The sequence below is a fragment of the Erpetoichthys calabaricus genome, chromosome 3 (assembly GCF_900747795.2).
Source record: "Erpetoichthys calabaricus chromosome 3, fErpCal1.3, whole genome shotgun sequence".
NCBI classification, from domain to species: domain Eukaryota; kingdom Metazoa; phylum Chordata; class Cladistia; order Polypteriformes; family Polypteridae; genus Erpetoichthys; species Erpetoichthys calabaricus.
This window is the reverse complement of record NC_041396.2, coordinates 1,869,764-1,892,809: the sequence shown is the minus strand read 5'-3', so window position 1 is coordinate 1,892,809 and position 23,046 is coordinate 1,869,764. Positions and strand designations below refer to the sequence as shown.

General features: G+C 43.7%; 1 protein-coding gene across 1 annotated transcript in view; it reads right to left on the bottom strand.

Moving 5' to 3' along the window:
* Positions 1 to 23,046, bottom strand: part of rbks (ribokinase) — a 171,567-nt gene that overhangs the window by 63,959 nt on the left and 84,562 nt on the right. The window lies entirely within an intron of this gene.

Here is a 23,046-nt window from a genome sequence, read left to right as displayed (position 1 = left end):
ACCAAAACTCCACACAGGACTCCAGATGAGGCCTCACCAGTGTGTTATAAAACTTGAGCAGAAACTCCTGTGACTTGTATTCCACACATCAAGGCGCTATATAACTGGATATTCTGTTAGCCTTCTTAATGGCTTCTGAACACTGTCTGGCAGTTGATAGCTTAGAGTCCACTGTGACTCCTAAATCCTTCTCATAAGGTGGACTTTCAATTTTCAGACTTCCCATTGTGTATTCAAACCTCACATTTTCACTTCCTACGTTTAATATAATGATTAGTGTTGCTGAGTTTAGCTCTATACGTTCAGCTCATCAACATACAGTGCATCCGGAAAGTATTCCCAGCGCTTCATCACTTTTTCCACATTTTGTTATCTTACAGCCTTATTCCAAAATGGATTCAATTCATTTTTTTCCTGAGAATTCTACACACAACACCCCATAATGACAACATGAAAAAAGTTTACTTGAGATTTTTGCAAATTTATTAAAAATAAAAAAATTAAGAAAGCACATGTCCATAAGTATTCATAGCCTTTGCCATGAAGCTCAAAATTTAGCTCAGGTGCATCCTGTTTCCCCTGATCATCCTTGAGATGTTTCTGCAGCTTCATTGGAGTCCACCTGTGGTAAATGCAGTTGACTGGACCTGATTTGGAAAGGCACACACCTATCTATAGAAGGTCCCACAGTTGACAGTTCATGTCAGAGCACAAACCAAGTATGAAGTCAAAGGAATTGTCTGTAGACCTCCGAGACAGGATTGTCTCGAGGCACAAATCTGGGGAAGGTTACAGAAAAATTTCTGCTGCTTTGAAGGTCCCAATGAGCACAGTGGCCTCCATCATCTGTAAGTGGAAGAAGTTCGAAACCACCAGGACTCTTCCTAGAGCTGGCCGGCCATCTAAACTGAGCGATCGGGGGAGAAGGGCCTTAGTCAGGGAGGTGACCAAGAACCCGATGGTCACTCTGTCAGAGCTCCAGAGGTCCTCTGTGGAGAGAGGAGAACCTTCTAGAAGGACAACCATCTCTGCAGCAATCCACCAATCAGGCCTGTATGGTAGAGTGGCCAGATGGAAGCCACTCCTTAGTAAAAGGCACATGGCAGCCTGCCTGGAGTTTGCCAAAAGGCACCTGAAGGACTCTCAGACCATGAGAAAGAAAATTCTCTGGTCTGATAAGACAAAGATTGAACTCTTTGGTGTGAATGCCAGGCGTCACGTTTGGAGGAAACCAGGCACCGCTCATCACCAGGCCAATGCCATCCCTACAGTGAAGCATGGTGGTGGCAGCATCATGTTGTGGGGACTGGGAGACTAGTCAGGATAAAGGGAAAAATGACTGCAGCAATGTACAGAGACATCCTGGATGAAAACCTGCTCCAGAGCACTCTTGACCTCAGACTGGGGCGACGGTTCATCTTTCAGCAGGACAACGACCCTAAGCACACAGCCAAGATATCAAAGGAGTGGCTTCAGGACAACTCTGTGAATGTCCTTGAGTGGCCCGGCCAGAGCCCAGACTTGAATCCGATTGAACATCTCTGGAGAGATCTTAAAATGGCTGTGTACCGACGCTTCCCATCCAACCTGATGGAGCTTGAGAGGTGCTGCAAAGAGGAATGGGCGAAACTGGCCAAGGATAGGTGTGCCAAGCTTGTGGCATCATATTCAAAAAGACTTGAGGCTGGAATTGCTGCCAAAGGTGCAGCGACAAAGTATTGAGCAAAGGCTGTGAATACTTATGGACATGGGATTTCTCAGTTTTTTTATTTTTAATAAATTTGCAAAAACCTCAAGTAAACTTTTTTCACGTTGTCATTATGGGGTGTTGTGTGTAGAATTCTGAGGAAAAAAATGAATTTAATCCATTTTGGAATAAGGCTGTAACATAACAAAATGTGGAAAAAGTGATGCGCTGGGAATACTTTCCAGATGCAGTGTAAATGTAGCGATTTCTGAAATATTGACAAAGATTATTTTAGCCAGCAGAAGGAACAATATGACAACCCGCACATCTGCCTCTGGTAATTTATTTTGTAGGCCTGTGGCAGCTGAAAGCAAATACATGTGTGGACTGATGGACTTGTGCAGGCTACAAGATCCTTGAGAATAACCTGGTTAAGGGTTAACATGGCCACATAATCGGGTTACTCGTTCAGAAATCAAAACCTCAGTTAATTGGCTTTCTCAGAGGTCAATAGCCCAGTTTCTCTATTCGGACTAAAGGTTTACATGGCATTTTAGTAACCCGTTTTCTGTGAATAGTCGGGTTATCGAAGCGCATGGAAACGCACCTAATGCCTTATATTTTTGTACTGCTACTTGCTAGGGTCGTCCTCAATAGGATCTGTGATCACCTGATCACCTACCAGTGACCGGAGCAGTCTGGTTTTACGCCTAAGAAGTCGACCATCGACCACATCCTGGCACTGAGGGTTCTCATGGAGTGCAAACATGAATATCAGCAGAGTTTCTTTGCAGCCTTTTGTCGATTTTCGTACAGTGTTGGACTCAGTTGATCAAGCTGCCCTGTGGGACATCCTGAGACTTTGAAGGATCCCCTCGAGGTTGCTGGACATTATGGTTGGCCTGTACACTGGTACTGTGAGTGCTGTGCAGAGTGGAGGCAGACCTTCTGTGTTTTTCCCAGATGATTGTGGGGTTCGTCAGCGGTGTATTCTGCTATTAACCCGTTCAATGCTTGCATGGACTGGGTGTTGGGCAGGATTGTGGGGTCCACCATCTGTGGGCATCTGTTGGTGAAGAAAGATTCACTGATCTTGACTTTGCTGACGATGCTGTGATCCTCGTGGAGTCAATGGAGGCTCTGATTGGGGCTTTCCAGAGATTGAGCGAGGTGTTCTGAGTGTCTGGACTTGCGAGTGTCCTGATAAAAACCAACATCTAGACCTTTAATGACCTCTTGGGCAGAGTCATCAGCAGTGTGTCTGTCTGTGGAGAGAGTGTCGACCTCGTCAGTGACGAGAGTGTCGACCTCGTCAGTGACATACATGTCTCTGGCGACTCTTCCTATGAAGTCAGTAGATGGATTGGGGGGTCATGAGGTCACAGGAGAGGGGTGTGTGGCACTCCTGATATCTCTGCAAAAGGAAGAAGGTCCAAGTCTTTAAAACCCTGGTGCGTCTTCTTTATGAGACATGGACGCTATCCAGTGACCTGAGATGAAGACTGGACTCCTTCAGTACTATGTCTCTTGAGAGAGTCCTTGGGTACCACTGGTTTGACTTTGTGTTGCTCAGAAAATCCCAAATGAGGCACATTACCTGCAATGTGAGGAAGCGCCAGTTACGGCACTACTGCCATGTGGTGTGATTACCCGAGGGTGATCCGATTCTGAGGACCTGAGTGGCTGGACCAGGCAAAGGAGTCGCCCACATAACACCAGGTCATTTCCGGAGAGTGGAACTGGACCGTGTGTTTGCCTGGGGGGTTGCCAACCAGGATCCCAAGCTGTTTTGTCGTGTGGTGGGGGCAGCAACGTGCTGTTCCAGTGCAGGCTCTCCTGCCTGAACTGACCTGACCTACTACTGCAAACAAGTCTTCCTCTGGAATAAAGTCCACCAAGCTACCTACCCACCTATTGAAATTCCTGACGCTTGCTGAGAGGCCTAATCACAGCACCTGGGGTCTGTAGTTTAATGAAGGGTCCTGCCCACCACCTTTAAAGACACTAGGTGAGGTTATTAACAGAAACTGGGGAGAAATATTTAAACCAACAAAAGGGATTAAGAAAACACAAAGAAACCACAAAAGGAATGGAAATTAACTGAAAGAAAAGGCACATAACACAAAAGAAATATGAAACAAACTCCTGGGCTGACACCCATAGAAAAACCATGACACCAAGTCAGAAAATGAATCTGAAGAATCCGCGTTAGGCATCCCTGAGGAAGAATTGTGCCATTGTGCATGCGGGAGGGATAAGAGGTCTTTATTAAAGTGCTAAAAACGTTCTTCATCTACGACACCGTCTGGCAGAAGATCAAAGGTTTTCTAATACAAACAAACTTTAGAAGGGAATAATGAGAGTCTGTCCAAAAACGAGTTATTTTCAGCATACTGTGAATGTCTGGTGGGCTGTTAATTCAACTTAAATATGCTAAAGGCCATTTAATTATTTTACGTCTACTCACTGGATGAGCAAACAAATGAGCCTGATGGGCTGAATGGTCTTTGCTTGTTTGTCAAATTTCTTTTGTTCTTATGAAACTTTACTTGAATGCAACGTTTGATCACACTTCATATTCAGCAATGAGGCAGAGTCAGGTCAGGACAGGGAGCAGGCACAGCATGTTGATGCCCCCACCACATGACGAAACAGCTCGGGATCCCAGGCAGACACACGGTCCAGTCCCACCCCTTGAAAAAGACCATCCATCTGCCACAGCCAGGTCTTACGTGGGCATCCCCTTGGCCTGGTCCAGCTGCTCGGGTCATCAACAATAAGGATCACCATAAGGGAATCGGGCCACATGGCCATAGTGCCGTAACTGACGCTCCCTCACAATGCAGGTCATGTGCCTCATTTGGGACTCCGTGAGCAACACAAAGTCAAACCAGCGGTACCCAAGGATTCTCCGAAGTGACACAGTACCAAAGGAGTTCAGTCTTCATCTCAGGTCACTGGATAGCGTCCAGAACAGGAAGCACAGGGACTCTAAAGTAGTTTATAAAAGCCATCTCCGGCGGCTTTGCCTGCGCATTAGTGAAACAGGACAGTGAGGAGGGCCTCGCCTGGATCCCTACTCCTGACGTCATGCTTCCCCCTCTCCTCGGCCTGCAGCCTCTGTCTCAGATTAACACGAATATATCGCTCCTGCAAGCGAACTATGATACCTAGTGCGATGAGAGAAGTTACAAAATCAACCAGAATGTTCCAGCAAATTATAGGAAAAAAAAAACAAAATCTAAATCCGTGAAGTAGTTCTCACGCTCGCTAGTTAAGCGGATGTAAGGTACGCCCCGAGGCTGGTGCGTGAGTGAGGAGGACACCACTCCCTCGGTCCGCTGTGTCTCTTTCAGATTTGTGCAAATAAATCAGTACCACAAGTGAACGATGACACTTAGTGCGATGAGACTGGAATGTCCAAGCAAATTATTGAAACAAACCTGAGCTAAATCCGTGAAATGCTTCTCTCGTGAAAAGCGGACAGACAGACAGACGTTGGATTTTATATATATATATATATATATATATATATATATATATATATATATATATATATATATATTCCCATAATTATGAATTTTCACCTAAATGGTTTGTAAACAGCATTTATATAACGACATACAAAGCTTGTGCACAATTTTTTACATCAATAATAATAATTTTTTGCATTTATATAGCCGCTTTTCTCACTACTCAAAGCACTCAGCAATTGCAGGTTAAGGGCCCAACAGAGCAGAGTCCCTATTGGCATTTATGGGATTCGAACCAGCAACCTTCCGATTGCCAGTGCAGATCTCTAAACTAAAGGTTTTGAAGCAACGCACGTGCATTTGGTTTATATCTTTATGGTATGGGAGGTCAAATTGATGGCACTTTATTTGTCCCCTAGAGGAAATTAAAACTGTACAGAAGAAAAATACAAATATTACAATAGACACAACAACCACCCCAAACACACCTAAGAACTTCTGCTGCTGCTCTCAAAAGGTGGCAGTGAGATAAAGTCGGATCTGCCCACTTGTGCCGCAGGTTGACATTTGGATAAAGCAGGCCCACCTTGTTGTGTCCATGAATGGAATGTGCCGATAGAACTGTGGTGCTCTGGTTGAAGTCATCAGCATTCTAAAATCAGAATGATTCATTGCTGACATATTGGTAGCAGAGTGAATAGCTTCTGTTGCAGAGTCAGCCAGGATGAGTCTCACTAGGCAGGAGCGCCACTCAGCATTTCAATGTCAGGATCGCACATTCAGTTTTTAACTCTGTACACTCTGTAAAGTCCAACAACACTCTCAAAATGCCCAGCAAGGGAGGGTATGACCATCAACCTCTGGCTTCTAGAAGGACAGAAGCTCTTTAAATAATTAAATACATAAATAGATAAATAAACAGATACTCACAGTATAATCTGAACATACAGTACAACAGAATGACTGAAAAGGAAGAATATATGAAAAGAAAGAAAAGTTCTGCCTTTTCAGTCCCAGTAAGGCGCTATACAGGTGTATTGCCGTAGGTATTAAGGAGCCCCCCATCACATTTCCTGACACACTTCTGGTGTCTGAAAGTCCTCAGTGTTGTATGTGTCACAGAGAGGATATGCTACTTTGTTCATAATGACACTCAGTTATGTTTTAATTCTCTCTTCCTCTGTTACCTACAGGGGGTCCCAAGTATGTTCCATAACTGAGCCTGCACTTCTGTGGAGTTAGAGGTCCTCTCTTGAAGTGATGTTACCAGCCCAGCCCACCACACTGCCCATCACTGAGTTGTAGAAGATGTGAAGGATGTCACTATTCACATTAAAGGAACACAATCTCCTCAGGAAGATGAGCCTGCTCTGCCCTTTCTTCTGCAGTTCCTCTGTGTTCCGAGACCAGTCTAGCCTGTCATTAAAGTGGACCCCCAAATACTTGTAAGAGTGGACCACTTCATTAATAGTGACCGGACATGGAGGCCCTTTGGTGCGGTGAAAGTCCATAAGCAGTTCTTTGGTGTTGCTGAAGTTCAGTTGCAGACAATTCTCAAAGTTCTCCCCTGACTCCTCTCCTCTGACTCATCCCCCTTATCAATGCACCCCCCATAAGTGCAGAATCCTCTGAGAGATGACATGACCTGCTGTTATATTTAGAGTCGGAGGCGTACAGAGTGAAGAGAAAAGCAGACAGGCCTGTTCCTTGTGGTACTCCAGTGTTGCTCACACAGTCCTTGAATCTCACAAACTGGTCTGCCTGACAAGATAGTCCATCATCAGGACATCACATAGTCATCCACCTGCATATTTCTGAGCTATGAAGATACAGAGTGAGGCGAGTGAGGCCGAGAAAAATCTTTAAAAAAGCAGGATTTGCTGACAGAAATAGGAATACACAACAAGAACAACACTGGAGCAAAAAATAATCCAAAAAGACATGCCTAAAAAGCAATCCAAAGCAAATGAGATTCAAATTGAAATCCTCCAGAAAAGCCCAAGAAAAACAGCAAAAATCAAAGAGGACCACAAGACTTCATGAGAACCACCAACATCCAGCAGAGTGCATGCAGAACCAACTACCAAGAACTTCAACTCCCAGCCTGCCTTTGTGGAGCCGGGGGCGGGTCCTTAAGTGCGATGGATGGGTGGGTGGGTGGCCCCACCTCTTGAGGATCCACCCACAAAACACAAGGAACATAAGAGAATGGCAGGACACCCATAGACACGACTTAATAAGCACTTGGAACAAAAATAACAGATAATACAAAATTAGACAAAGAACAAATGAGCAGAACAAAGGAAAACAATGAATGGGAATGAAAAAAGCAAGTGAGGGCAGCAACCATGACTTGACTATAATAATAACAGCAACAGCAAAATCTCATCAAACACAGTCATGTCCCAAACCAGTTCTACAGGACACCAAACTAAAAATAGCACCTTAAAAACAATGATTGGATGTTCTGCCATTGTCTTCTTGTTTCAAAATGAAACTGTGGTAGATTGTTGCCACAGTTACTGCGCTGTTTGCCACTGCATTTACTTCTTTTAACAGATTGCTCTGGTAAGACCTTCCTCTTCTGGACCTGCGCTGCCTGTTATTTAGTGTTATTACTGTCATTGAAGTGGCCTTGTCATTTATTTTTGATTATAATTTCCATGTTTTCTTGCCAATTGGAGTTACCCTGGCGAGCGTCAGTCATCATGTGAAGTGACTGCCACAATAAAGGTTTAGGAGTAACTCCTTTCACTTCTTCCCTTACTATTTGTAAAAGCACATTGGGTTGGGGGGCTTCTGTTAGGCTGCAACACATCCAGAGGCTGAAGCACAATAATCCACTGACTGACTTGAAATACGCCACTGCTGAGTTTCTACTTCTGCTCCTGTCAGTCCACCTCGGAATTCTTTTAAAAACTGACAGGTGAAGCGTTTCTTGTGTTGTCACCATGGCTGCTTACATTCAGTGGATTCTCCTTGTGTCTCTCACTTACATTTCCACCTATTTGCTTAGCAGACACGTTTATCCAATCTGACTTACAAAAGAGATCAACACAATCGAGTACACACCAGTCTGGGGACTGTTTGGGAACAGGACAAGGGGACAAAACTGATCACTGCAAGCAAAGAGCTGAGATCAAAATGACAGCTTGTTACAATTCATGGGTTATAAAAACTAACATCTAACGTCATTCACCATTCCCAGACAGTCCTGAAACATGTCCTAAACACACAGAGGGAGTCAGAATTCCAAAATGGAGGTGGGCAGCTCATTTCACCAGCTAGGAGCCACACGTGAAAAGAGTCTGGACTGAGATTTGATACCAGGCATGGGTGTCATCACCAGACCTGAGTAGTCGAGAACCACCACAGGACGACACAAGTGTCTCCAGAACATCCAGAATTTGAACTTAATACTTGTTGTTACAATGTAGCGATATGAATAAAGGAATGACATCTGACCTCCTCGACTGATTGAACACCAGACATGCCACTGCATTTGGAATAATCCTCAGCAGCTTGGTGACGTGTGCCAGCAGAGGGTTGTAGTAGTCCAGACATCACAGGACCAAAGCCTAGGCCAGGAGTTGTGTGGCACCCTCTGTTACAGTACATACGGTCTGATCCTGATGATGTTGTATAGAGTGCATCTGCAAGACTTAGAGACTGTAGCAACATGGACCCTGATGGTCAGCTGGTCTTCGATCACCACCCCAAGGATTTGTACCAGCTTGGACAGACACACTGCCGTGTCCAAATACCATGGGGGGAAACATAGAGAAAAAAGTGTATGCAAATCCCCTTAAATGACAGTCTGCAGTGTGCACTTTAATTACGTCGGAATTGTGTGATTTGCAATTTTAGACTCTGAAGTAGAAAAATGCGTCTTTGTCCCAAACATTATGGAGGGCACTCTAAGTGTCCACCAAAGCGATTAGTACACAGGAATACCTTTTTTCTGCACAGAATCTGCCACTATTGGTCATCAGTTCCCAATGGCCCATACCTGGTGGTTTCAATACTTAGACATCTCTCTATTATATAAAAAAATCCTTTGACGCGACGAGACTTCTTGGAAGAGAGATTTTTTTCATGTCCGGCGAGACAAGACTATTGCCTTGAGATTTTTTCAAGTCATGCTCTCCTCTCAAACATTTTCAAACAAGACCACAGTCCTCTAGCACGGAAAAACGAGGAAGTCAAACGAATTAATGCCAAAAATGACGATCAATTACACAGCAAATTGATTAAATGCATATCAATAGACTCTGCTGAAATAGTTGGTGATGGTGTGGAAGATGAAAACAATAACTTACAATATCACGAAGAATATCTACAACCGTTAACAATGTCTTCCAAGTGTGTCTTCTAACACACAAATTACTGGAGAAAGAAGAATGTATCCAAGAAAGGAAATGTAGTACATCTACCACAGATAACATTAGACACCAAAGGAGATCTTGATACGCCATTCGTATTAAAACATCAACAGTTTCCTGTGAGAATAGGTTTTGCAAAGACAATAAACAAATCTCAGAGCCAAACATTCGAAAAAGTCGTTTTATTTAATAGAGAGAAAGAAATGAAATTCAATCACGGGCAGTTATACATTGCATTGATGCATATGTAACAATTCCCGTCAAAATAAAAATCTGTTCAAATTGTACATCTGCATCCCCATACGCGAGCGGCAGAACCGCAAAGAGGCGAGTGCGTAGCGCAGGTCCAGGCGGTTGGCGAGTGAAGCGAGCAGGGGCAGAACCTCCTAGTTTCTATAACACAAATCCTATTTCACTATCATCAGATCTCCATTAATTTACCTTTTAGAACAATTGTGATGAGAACAGGACTCTCAGCCCAAGCAGCTTGTTCTTCCTTTTCACAGAGATGGTCCATCATAGCATTAAGTTGAGATCTTGATCTCTTGTTCCCTAGATCCAGTGCCAACAAAACTAGTAAAAAGTGCAATGGATGTTCTTGCAGTGCCTATTCTTAACATTATCAGTAGTTCATTATTGCATGGCACAGTACTTGATACACTAAAAGTGCCAGTCATTAAACCATTACTTAAAAAGTCAGACCTAGACCCACACATACTGAATAATTATAGGCCTATTTCAAATCTACCGTTTCTCTCTAAAATACTAGAAAAAGTAGTCGCCAATCAGCTTCAGTCACAATTTACGCATCACAATCTACTTGAGAAATTCCAGTCTGGTTTCCACACTGGTCATAGTACAGAAACGGCACTAACGCGAGTGATAAACGACATTCTGATATCCTCTGATGAAGGAAACTCCACTGTAATGATGTTGTTAGACTTAAGCGCAACGTTTGACACCATTGACCATTCTATTGTACTGCACAGGCTAGAAAATGACGTTGGGCTCACAGGCAGTGACTGTGCTCGCTTGGTTTAGTTCTTATTTATCAAATCGATTCCAATATGTACAGAAATGTGCTGACAGGACTCCATCATTATACACAGAAGTGAGATATGGTGTCCCACAGGGCTCAGTACCGGGACTTTACTGTGTTCACTTCACAGGCGTCCACTGGGATCTCTCATTAGAAAACATCATGTTCATTCTCACTCGTATGCAGATGACACCATGTTATACTTTTCTGTTAGATCAAATGAAGTTTCTCCAAAGTTGTCTTTAATTAGTTGTGTTAGTGAATTAAAGTAGTGGATGGATGAGAACTACTTGTCTTTAAACACTGATAAAACAGAGATGTTCATTATTGGAGGGAATGACGCTGATCTCAACAATATTTTGTCATCATTTAACTCAGCTGAAATCTCCATTAATATTACTGAATCAGCCCACAATCTCCGCTTTATCATTGATTCTAGCAGGTCATTTAAAGCACACATTACAAAGTTGTCTAAATCATGTTTCTTCCATCTTAAAAATGTTGGGAAATTAAGGTGTTTTCTAAATAAGCAGGATTTTGAGATTAATTCATGTATTTATTTCTAGTAGGATTGACTACTGCAATGTGGTGCTCACTGGATGTTCATACTGTTCTTTATACACCCTCCAGTTAATACAAAATGCTGCTGCAAGAATTATTACACACATTAATCCTCACAGGTGGCTCAGTGGTAGTGCTGGTGCTTTGCAGTAAGGAGACTATGGAAGATTGTGGGTTCGCTTCCCTGTTCCTCCCTGTGTGGATAGCACTTTGAGTACTGAGAAAAGCGCTACATAAATGTAATGAACTATTATTATTTTATTTATTATTACAAGAACAAGAAGATATGAACACATAACTTCAGTCCTCAAGTTCTTACACTGGCTCCCGGGTAAGTTTAGGGCAGATTTCAAAATCCTCCTTTTAGCATATAAAGCCTTAAATGGCTGAGGTCCGGCTTACTTATCTGAACTTATCATGACTTACAAACCTGAGGGCACATTAAGACCTCAAGATGCCGGTCTGCTTAGGATTCCAAGGATTAATAAAACAACAAAGGGAGGTCGAGCTTTTAGTTACAGGACCCCTAAACTGTGGAATGGTCTGCCTGCTACTATAAGGGATGTCCCTTCGGTCTCAGCTTTTAAATCCTGACTGAAGACTCACGACTTCAGTTTAGCACACCCTGACTAGAGCTGCTGATTAACTGTACAGACTGCATCTCTGTTGTCAGTCATTAGCACTAAAACAGAACTAACATGATTGTTATAATTCGATACTAACCCTCACCTATTCTGTTTCTCTTCTCGGTACTCAAATGTGGCACTTGGTGCCCCTGCCCACCTGTCAAGTTGTTTTGCCTGCCTAAGGTAAAGTCATCTCTGATGGAGGATCACAGGAATCATCAGGTAGAGGGGCCCTTTCATCAGACTGGCTGGCCCAGCGCTGACTCAGCTGTGGAATGGCCAATAGGGGGAGTCAGCTTGATGGCCGAGGTCTCTAGGACCCTGAACATATCCAAATCGTATTATGTGATGTCATCTTCTGTTAAATTCTGCTCTGTACTTGTAATATTTCTATTGCACTATTATATTGTATTGCGGATTACTTGTGTTCTGTTCTGTCTATTGTGTTGTATTGACCACCCCCTTCTTTTTGACACCCATTGCACGTCCAGCCTACCTGGAAGGGGTCTCTCTTTGAACTGCCTTTCCCAAGGTTTTTTCCATTTTTTTTGAGAGTTTTCTTACAGAGTCAAGACTGGGGGGCTGTCAAAATGCAGGGCCTGTTAAAGCCCATTGTAGCACTTCTAGTGTGACTTTGGGCTATACAAAAAATAAATTGTATTGTATTATCTGGATGTCACTAAAGCCCCACTCTCTACCACAGTGCTTATTTATTCCATGTGTCTGTGCTCCTCTCTGTGAAAAATGTGCTCAAGTTTTATTAAAATCTGCTCTTAAGTTTCCAACGTTGTCCCCTTTGTCCTTCAAGAATTTTATTTTCAAGTCACAGCCTTGATCCACTGGACTAATTCCCTTCATGATTTTAAACACTTATGCCATGTCTCTGTTTGCTTGCTCCTCTCATAGCTCAGACTTTTCGGCCCCCGATCAGCCTGGCTGCTCTTCTTTGTTGTCTTCCTCTAGTGCTGCTATGTCGGTTCAGTGGTGACGTTCTTGTTACTGTAATGCTCTCCCCACACATCTGCTCATTTCAGACTTCATTAACACAGACAGCCTCACACAGTTTTACGTTACTGAATGTCTTGGATTTGATGAAGCTCTCTGGAGCTCCATGGTGATGGCACTACCATCTGCTGGGAGCACTGAGGCCTGTGGGAATACACGGAAGACGCTGAACTGAACCGAAAGTGTTTTAGAAAATGGATGGGCTGACAGACGGCAGCCTAGACAATCTAAGCAGGACTGAAGACGGAGTCTGCTCATAGCCTATGGTTACTAGTCGGTGAAAGCTGGGTGCTGCTCTCTTGCACCGACCCATGGATACGCACCTGTCACATGAGGACCCATCTTGAGGTACGTTTCATACCTTGATCTTTTCTTTCAATTTGTCAGCTTCTTCCTTGAAATTCAGCTCTTAGACTGCAGAGTTCAGGATTAACAAACAAGGAAGTCAAACTTCTCACATTCTCCGCCGTGTACCTGGTGAAAGGGAAAATCCCAAAATAATCAAAGGCACCGGCGGGCCCCACTGTCTTTGTAATATGAAAACTGACAGCTGCTGCTAGAAAAATGTGCTGACTTTTAATTAGCTTAAGGGTTGTTAGTTTGGCACACAGATTGCTAAAAACGGGTTCACAGTTCAAAGCAGCATATGCTGATGATGACGACAGTCAGTGGGAGGAAGAATAGAAAAAGGGAAATGATCCCTTATATGGAAATAGAGAGCCAAACATTTCCTGGTTGAAATAAAAACCTAGAAAATAAGAAGACAAACTGGAAGAATAGGCCAAAGGAGTGGCTGCCTGCACCAGACAGTCGTCATCTTGTCACCCTGGGGAGGTGACGGAAACTTGAAAACATACTGGCATCCTTGAGGGAGGGCAGTCAGGTCAGGGTGGCAGTGGAAAATTTCCAACAAAGGTGCAAATTAGAAGTGATGGTGTGCTGCATTCGGTTTAAATTTACGTAAGAAGTCCACACATCTATTTACCATTTGGAATTACCTGGAATTCTGCATTGATTATTTGTGGCCTAGTGGTCAAAGCTTTGGACTTCATGCCCTGAGGTCGTGTATTCGTATCCCTCTACTGACATTGGGTGACTGTGAGCAAGTCACTTCACCAGCCTATGCTGCAACTGGAGAACAACAATAGAAATGTAACCAATCGTATCTTACCTATTACTGCACTCGGCGGGTAGCCCTGCAATCACAATCGCCAAAGGAGCCATCTCAAATCGTATCGGAGGAACAGCACGTCAAAGGACAGCAAGGGCAAAGATCCAAAGTGATGATTAAGTGCAAGGGAGATGAAACCTATCAAGCTATTGAATCAGATAGGCACCAGCCAAGTAAAAAATATGTTCTGATCTTCATCTAAGTCACAATTGTAGACAAACCCAATCTACAAAGTAGTAAAACACAAACCATCTGGCTTTTCGTGTCTTTACTGATCACATTCAGTCTCCATTCACAGTGTCAGTGACCCTCGGTGTGAATGATTGCTCAAGGTGCTTCAGTGAAGGAGATGCGATGGGCAGCATGGGCTGCACAGGAGCCTCGCCTATTAAATAAAGGCACACCAAGTCCGGCTCCTGACAAATCTGTTCTCCTCAAGAAAGCTTGGAGAGTGTCTCAATCCAAACAGCTGGACCTTAGAAGATGAACTGTAGAGAAGCATGAAGCTTTACAAGGCTACAAAAGCATCACTAAAGATCGGAGAAGTTCATCAGTCCACGGTAAGGCAAACTGTAGGAAATTCAGGACTGTAGGAGTGGGCCTCCTGTAACGATCACTCCAAGAGTACAAATGGGCAATCGTGACTTACGGGTCTGACAGTTTAAAAGTTCGGTGTATTTCAATTCCTAGTATTCCAGTCTAACTACCCAAACAAGACATCAATCGATTGCAACGAGTGCAGAATGCAGCTGCAAGAATCTTAACTAGGAAAAGAAAATCCGAGCACATCACACCAGTCCTAGCGTCACTACATTGGTTACGTGTGTCATTTACAATTGACTTTAAAATACTGCTAATGGTTTACAAAGCCTTCAATAATCTCATTCCATTCAATATTTTGGAATGCCCTTCACCTTACACTCCAAATTGTAACCTTAGATCTTCAAATGAGTGTCTGCTTAGAATTCCAAGAGCTAAACTTAAAAGAATTGGTGAGGCGACTTTCTGCTGTTATGCACCTAAAATCTGGAATAGCTGACTGATAGAAATTCGCCAGGCTAATATGGTGGAGCACTGCTAAAAACTCGTTATTTTAACATGGCTTTCTTATTGTCTCATTTTAATGTAACTCTGACATTCTGTATATGCATTGAATTATCATTCCTGGTGGCCCTGTAATTCGTACTAACTCCTACTTTCTCTGCTGTTCTTTTTACGTTTTTCTGTGATTGCGATCTGCGCCACCACCACCTGATCAAAGCACCGTGATGTCCCCACATTGATGGATTGAAGGCCAGAGGTCCACATGACCGTCATCATCAAATTCTTCCATGTGAAGCCTGAATACCATGAGGACTGAGTGAGATCATTGATGTTAGGTTCAATCCCTAGATGGGGCTGGGTGGTCTTGTGCCCTTGGAACCCCTGCAGATTTTAGTTTTTTTCTCCAGCTGTCTGGAGTTTTTTTGTTTGTTTATTCTGTCCTCCTTACTTTTATTCTATGTTAATTAGTATTGCCTAATTATATTTTTATAAGCACTTTGAGCTTTCATTTGTATGAAAATGTGCTATAGAAATATTGTTGTTGTTGAGTGATTAGTGATTTTCTGGGTGTACAAATTTGAAAGCTTATAATTTCTATTTTGATTGCAGACTCGACTTCCCGGGTTTGAACCCTGCTACATATTTTAACTTGCACTTCATCTCCTGGTCCCCTATTCAGAAATGACTGTCAGTCCCAACCTGCAACTGAACACAAATGAACTGATTACCTAATAGAGTTGGAGACGTGTCTAGAAATGCAATTATGGCGGGGGGGCTCAGCACAGGACTAGCGTGGAGGATGTGGCGCTGCTCATCGGCCCACTCAGGCATCAAAGTGAAGCTGCAGAGGAAGGCACTAAATCCCAAGTCAAGGAGCTCTGATGGTCCAACGACATTAAATGTTGAGCTGCAGTCCATAAGCAGGACTCGGGCACAGCTGTTCTTGTTATCCAGGTGTGCCAGGATGGGATGAATTGCAAGGAATAAGGCATCCTCTGTGGACCAGTTGTGGTGGTAAACAAACGTTAGGTGGTCCAAACAATCTGGAACATTCTGTCTAATGTGTCCCAGCAACAGCCTCTCAAAACGTTTAGTCACAATGGGAGTCGTTAGCGCTGGTTGGTCATTGATGGAGATTAAAACAGCAACTTTGTGCTTTTTGCTATAACCTACAGGCCTCCCCCCCCCCCCCAACATTTAAGCACAGTTGCACCCTATTAAGGGGTTAGAGAGAACACACAATTCTCATATTGTGTCTGCAATGGTATATGAAGTATGTTATGAGATATTTTAGGACAAGAACACAGAAGGTCTGAGGTAAGGAACTCACTAATCGTAGCACTGATGAGTTACACGTTGATTAACACATCCAAATAAGAGAACCCTATTAACCAATGAACCCCACATCCGAAGAAGAAGAACACAGAGTGCCATATAAATAGTGACAGCCACAGTAAGAGCAATCAGCTGGCTGAATTAAAGGAAGTCAAGTCCCTCTGTGACATGGATTTACGTAAATCATCTGCTCCTTGGGGGAGTCTTCTTCCTTCTTGTCAGCAACGCTCGCCTGCACAATTCAACATGTGGGACAGAAGCAAGACAAGCAAATTTAAAACACAGAAAGCCAAGGGTAATGTTGAGGGGAACTTTGTCAGAATTAGGTGATGTTAGAAGAGATGACCCTCGGGGATCAGTGCGGCATCCGCCTCTCTATTTAATACCCATAAACGACCTGCCAAGAATGTCATCAGCAAGCTGCTCAAGTCTGTAGATTACTCCAAACTTGGTGGAAGTGCAGATGATTGAGAATCTGCTCAATCATCAGAGAGGGACTTGGAATTGGAGACAGGCCTGGGCAGATTTGTGGCTGATGAAATTGCACGTAAGTAAATGTAAAGTGTATCACACACGTGCGCAAGGGAGCCAGCTAAAGGGCTCAAATGAGAGCAATTCCATGCCGGACCAGGGGGTGGCGGAGTGCAATAACCCTTTTCGTCTTTCCCCTGTAGACCAGTTACTGGATATCCTGCACGGCCCCGATGACATCGCTTCCTGTTCTGGCCCAGATGACCTGACTTCCTCTGCCCACCATTATGTTTCATATAAATCAGTTCCGTCTTGAACTCAGTACTGAAAATGAGTACATTGCTCTTCGTCACCAAACTTTCATAATACGGGGTGGCTACTCCAAACCTTTTTTTGCAGTGATGTCCTTTCTTTTCATAAGTGTTACACGTAGGAAGTAGTAGGAGGGTGTTGTAGGGTGTTAGCCATTATGGATGCAGTGAGAAGTCAAGCGAAATGAGACCTTTTATTGGTGAACTGAACCGATAACAACAAGCAGGCTTTCGGGGCAACTGAGGCCTCTTCATCCTGCCTGAAGAAGGGGCCTCAGTTGCCTACTGTAATCGGTTCAGTTTGCCAGTAAGAGGAGTCATTCTGCTTGACTTCTCACTGCATGCAGGAAGTAAAAATGTGAGGCCTGAATACACAATGGGACGTCCAAAACCAAAAAGTACAGCTTATGAGACGTATGGGAGTCACAGTGGACTGGCCGTTCTGCACAGAGGCTATCAGGAAGGCCAGCAGGATGTTAGGTGGCAGATCATGATGTGTGGAGTAAATGTCAAGAGAGGTTATATAATGTGCCAGTGAGGGCTCACCTGGACTACTGTGTTCAGTTTTGGACTCCATGTTAGTCCAAAGAAGAGCAATCAGGCTGAATCTGGACTAAGAGGCCAGAGCTATGAGGATGGACTGAAGCAGTTCAGACATTTCAGTTTAAGCAAACAGAGATTAAGAGGTGTGGCATACGGCCGGGACGCCTCTATGCTGGAAGGACCAGGGAAGGAAGCATTTACCTCTACCCAGAGTGCTAGGTGGCAGCCCCCTTGGGTTGACTCCCTTATGACTCCATGGAAGCTGAAGTTGGGTGCCGCCAGGGGGTGTAGCACTTCCGCCACACCATGAAGTAGAAAAACGAGCACCTAGAGAACTTCCGGGCGCATTATCAAAGGAGCCAGCAGCCAGTACTCCAGGAGCCAGAGTTGGGTAGAAGAGGACAAAGCTTGCCAGGAGGATTGGAGGCGGACAGAGAAGGAAAGAAAAGACAGTGTTTGGTTTAGTGTTGGACTTGTGCTGTGACTGTACTGTATACGTGGGAAACGGGGGAAAGCGTTTCCCATGGGAAATAAATAAATAAATAAAAACGTGTGCCCTGAACATGTGTCCCACGTCTGTCTGTGTCGGGTTTGGGCAGCGGTGTGCCCCTTGGTGGTCCACAGGGGGAACATTCATCAAAGTGTTTGGAATTATCAAAGGAATTAGAGTAAATCTCAGCTGTTACTTTAAAATAAATTCTGCCACAAGAACAAGGGTGAACAGCTGGAAAGTTAAGGTCATAATTCTCACAATTTTGTTCATGCAAAGAACCATAGGGAATAAATGACCAATTAGTGTTCTGCAATAAAACGATTGAGATCTGTAACATGATCAACAATAATTACACGCTGGGGTCGATGCAATCTTTTGTAAAGCCAGAAACGAAGACGAGAATCAGAGACGTAAAAAAAAAAGTCAGACAACCGAGATCAAAAGGCACAGAGAAACACGCGTAGTCTTTTGTTCATCAAACATGGATGCCAAAAAGGTTCATAATACGACCACTTAAGGATCACTCTGAAGACCTCAATGCACGTTCCCAGAAAACTCCGGGAAGTTACCTTGGCTACAGCTGATGCTGCCCATCTGAGGTGGAGTGACAAGTTAACAGATATTTTGTACATCTTTATTTGGAATGTTAAAGAGAAAGGAAGCTTTTCTACCTCCAGAGTTTTACTGATGGAGGAAAGTAGCATCTGGGCCAGCTTTAGGTCTGATTATTTTCTTTTTTGCCTGTTTGTTTGACATTACAGAAATAACTAGACTGGGGCTGGGGGGACACTTTGAGCTTGCATGAGATGTTTCACCAGTGAACGTTTCCCCTCCATACTGTAATGTAGCTGAAGTGGGAAGAGGGCCGTGCCTGAGCTATTTCATTGGTGAATGGCCTCAGGAAGTGCTAAGGGGTGTACCTGCTGTCAGGAGACCTGCAAAAGCATACTCTTATCTCTCTCACCATTTTGCCATCAAGAGAAGACCATATCTCTCACTCTGGCCATTCCTCCACAAAGAGAAGACAACTCGACAGCCATATTGAGACAGACATGCGGGCCTGTTATAATACTCCATTCAAAGGCCACGTGGTAGCAAAAAATAAATATATATATATATATATATATATATATATATATATAAACATCTACACGTTGGAAGCTCGTGTCTGTCTGTCCAGCCCAGAAGTGACAGCTGGAGTTGGGGTAAAGGCTCCACCTCCGAGGGTACACAAGCGAGGCGAGCAAATCTGCAAAACAAAACCTCCAAAGAAAGACAAAGTCACTTAGCCGCTAATGCACAAACGATGTGAACATGTTGGCAAATGTGTTAGGATAGGTAAGTGACTTAGGCTAGGGTGTGTTTCGACTTGCACCAAAATTTGGGTTACGTCACTGTTGTAGGAACGGAACTGTGTCGTAACCCGAGGACCCCCCTGTATATATATATATATATATATATATATAAAATCCAATGTCTGTCTGTCTGTTTTTCATGAGAGAACTACTTTACGGATTTAGACTCCAGTTGATTTTGTGACTCCTCTCATTGCGCTAAGTATCAGGGTTTGCTTACGTTACTAATTTACTTGTGTGAATTCGACAGACAGGTTGTGGGCTGAGGGGAGGGTGGCAGGGACCTCCTCACTCACGTGCCAGCCTCCGTTTGAGTCGGTGTACCACTCACCACGTGTTGGAGTGCACCTTGCCTGTGCATAGCTAGTGATACCTGTGTTTTCAGCAGACATTATCATCTAGAGAGGAGTAACGTTTCACGTTTTTGGGAGAGAGATCAGAGCTACGTGTGTTTTAGAGGGTACCTGCTGACTGGTAGAGATATCACAGCCACGTGGGGGACGCTCACCCGTCAGAGCTGAACACCATCAGTTACAGTGCCAGCGTTTGACGTTAGAGCGCACCCACCTTCTGCTTGGCCAGAGATATCTTGCCAACTTTTTACATTTCTGGCAAAGAGTACATAGCTACATTCTTGGCCCTGATAGCAAAAGCAGAAATATTGGATATCAAGAGGCCCTCGGATACAAAAGCTATCAATATAAATTCTCAACAAATTATTACATTTTTAATGCTTCTGCTTGGCTAGAATTACATTTTTTTTAATGATTTTTAAAGTTTGTCCTGTTTCACTACTACATGGGCTGAGCTGTGGGGGACATCTAGTCCATAATATATAATTAATTAAAAGCTTTCTTCTGCTTGTTCTTTCAGTCTATCAACCTGCCTGATGTAAAGATAAAGAAGGGAAGGGGAAGGAAGTGCTGAACCAAAGTAGTCTACCTGACCACAGAGTTCATTTTATTAAAAGCCTATGCAGTAAAGAATATAAAGGGGTAAACAGGGTCACCATAGCACCTCACACTACAAAACACCATCGACATTCAAAAAAGGCCACGTGAAAAGATGGTAAAAAATGGCAACTGTTCAAAAAATAAGACAGGTCACAATACAAGTTTAAATCAGATTCCTTGACTTCTGAAATCCCAGATTAGTTGGCAAGACGCCCCAGAAAACTATTAGAAAAGGCACAAGGCATGAATAAAATAGCCCAGCTTATTGATGAGATTCTTGTCCGTATCATTTATGTATATTAATGTGAGCAGCGGCCCCAGCGCTCATCCCTGAGGGACGCCACTCGCCTTGCAAGGGCTTTTTTGGCGACTCAGAAGTCCTTTACGGCAGGACGGCCAACGCCTCGAAAGTCTTTCAGAGTCTCTTTTAAGAACTTTTGATTCCTCAGCCAGGAGTTTTGGGGAGAGAAAAGCAGACAACAGTTGAGCTGGCAAGGAGGGACCAGAGACCTGGGGTAGATGTGCGTATCGTCAGGCCCACGCCAGCCGTTGTTTTGTTGTTCTTCATTTGTATATGGCCCTTTAGAACCTGCCTGGAGCCTTCCATTTTGTTTCAGCTTGAGTGTGTCTTAGCTTTATTCTGCGTGGAGGGTCCCAGTCAATTCAAAATGCCAAAAACGGGTAAAGTTCAAGAAGAGCCTTTGACAAGTGCACCTACTACAGGTGACATATTTTTCTTTTTTTCAATCTCTAAAGCTAAACAGGATGCAGCGCCGATATCTCCTCACTGCAAGGCAAGTCTTCGTCTGTTTAACTTCCACGCTGAAACGAGTTGACGGCTGGGCAGCCACACTCACGAGTATCTTTCACAGATAATTAAAAGATAGCAGCTTCCCAGCACTGCCAAGCTGTTGTGGCTTTCACGCGAACGGTGTTTTCAGCGCAGGGCCGACCAGCTCAGCACTGTGTAATTTCTTTTAATTAGAGAAGAGAGTGTCACCTTCACAGCTTTAACATCCGCTAATTACATGGCAGTGAATGGCCCCACTCAGGGTGTGTGTATATATAGACACGAGAGACGTTAACGGTGGATGTGATGGGTTAATCCGAGCTAACTGCTTCAGTCAAAAATGATCAAAACCAACACCTGCCTAATTATCACCATCAAATGAGAATCACGCCTCCATCTGCCCGGCCATTTGCAAGTCGGCTTTCTTCCTGCATCGGGATGTAAGTAATGCTAGCGAGAAAATTTTTGCTCAAATCTAAAACACAGATGATAATAAAAATAAGTGAGTAAAGTATGCCAAAGAATACAAAAATAACAGAAGGCAAGAGCGGACACCATCCAGCCTCCATTCACTGTAACATGACTTCTGTGGAGGGCATGTTGTGAGGTTGCTGTTTGATAATGTTTTGCTTTTCTAATTATATGGAATTATGTTAATTGAAGCCTTTCGGGTTGTTTTGGGTCCAAGACCAGGTTTCTCTCATCAGTTTACTGTGTCACACATGTGCACTTAGGAGGAAGCTGACCTAATGAAGGTAATTCCATGCCAAGCCAGAGGGTGGCAGGGTACACTAAACCTTCCTCTGTTATTTCTACAGACCAAATATGGGAAATTGTACCTGAGTCAGCCTTGACGACGTCACTTCCGGTTCTGGGGCCAAGAATGACGTCACTTCCGGTTCTGGCCCAAATGACATCACTTCCTTCAAAGCACTTTAAAACCGCCATCTTTGGCTTAACTGATCAGTTCAGTTTTGGATTCCAACCCATGCACATCAGTGCTATTCATCAAACCCTTTTGCAGCCAGTGAAAATATATGGCTGGCTGCCACAAACCTTTTGAAGTGTGTCGAGTCACGTGAAATGTAAACTGTCAGCTACAAGCACATAGGGGACACATCTTCAGAGCCCTCAACAGGTAATCGATGCCACCCTGAGCAGAGATGTGGTGCTGTCACTAATCATATCTCCATTTTCAGCTCCGTAGTTCACCGTTGTGACACAGTTCCTCTTCCACTAGGAAACTCCATCCCTTTCGAGCTGGCGACCAATGGCAGGCCTCAGTCAGGGTTCCTCCCCTGGTCCGGGTTAAAAATCAAAAGTTCTGTCTCTTCTTATGTTGATTTTGTGCATCATTCTTTACTTTTGGTTTTGTATATAAGCTGCCTTTGTTTCGTTCCACGTGTTCTGTAGGTGGTCCCCCCAAGTTGGGGCTAACTGCCAATCACTGCCCTATAAATCTGGAGGGTCTCCTGTAGTTTCTGGTGGTTCATTGCGTATGCACACTGGAGTCAGTGAGTTATTTGTGTTTTTGCTGCGCTTGTACTTTTGGTATATTTTGGAATTTTGACCTTCACGTTTAGTATTTTTGGATTGCTGTGGTCCTTGTTTGCTTCGGAATGCCTTCCAGTTTTTTTGCTTCTTGTGCTCCATAGTGCTTCATTGTTAATGAAGAGCACTTTGAGAGAATGAACCTTTTATTTTATACAGATTTGGTGTTTGCCCTTATTAATAGCCGGGGTTTGATAGTGATATCCCCCTCTAATGGTCATTATTGGAAGTGACTGGAAACTCTTTAGTGCTTGGA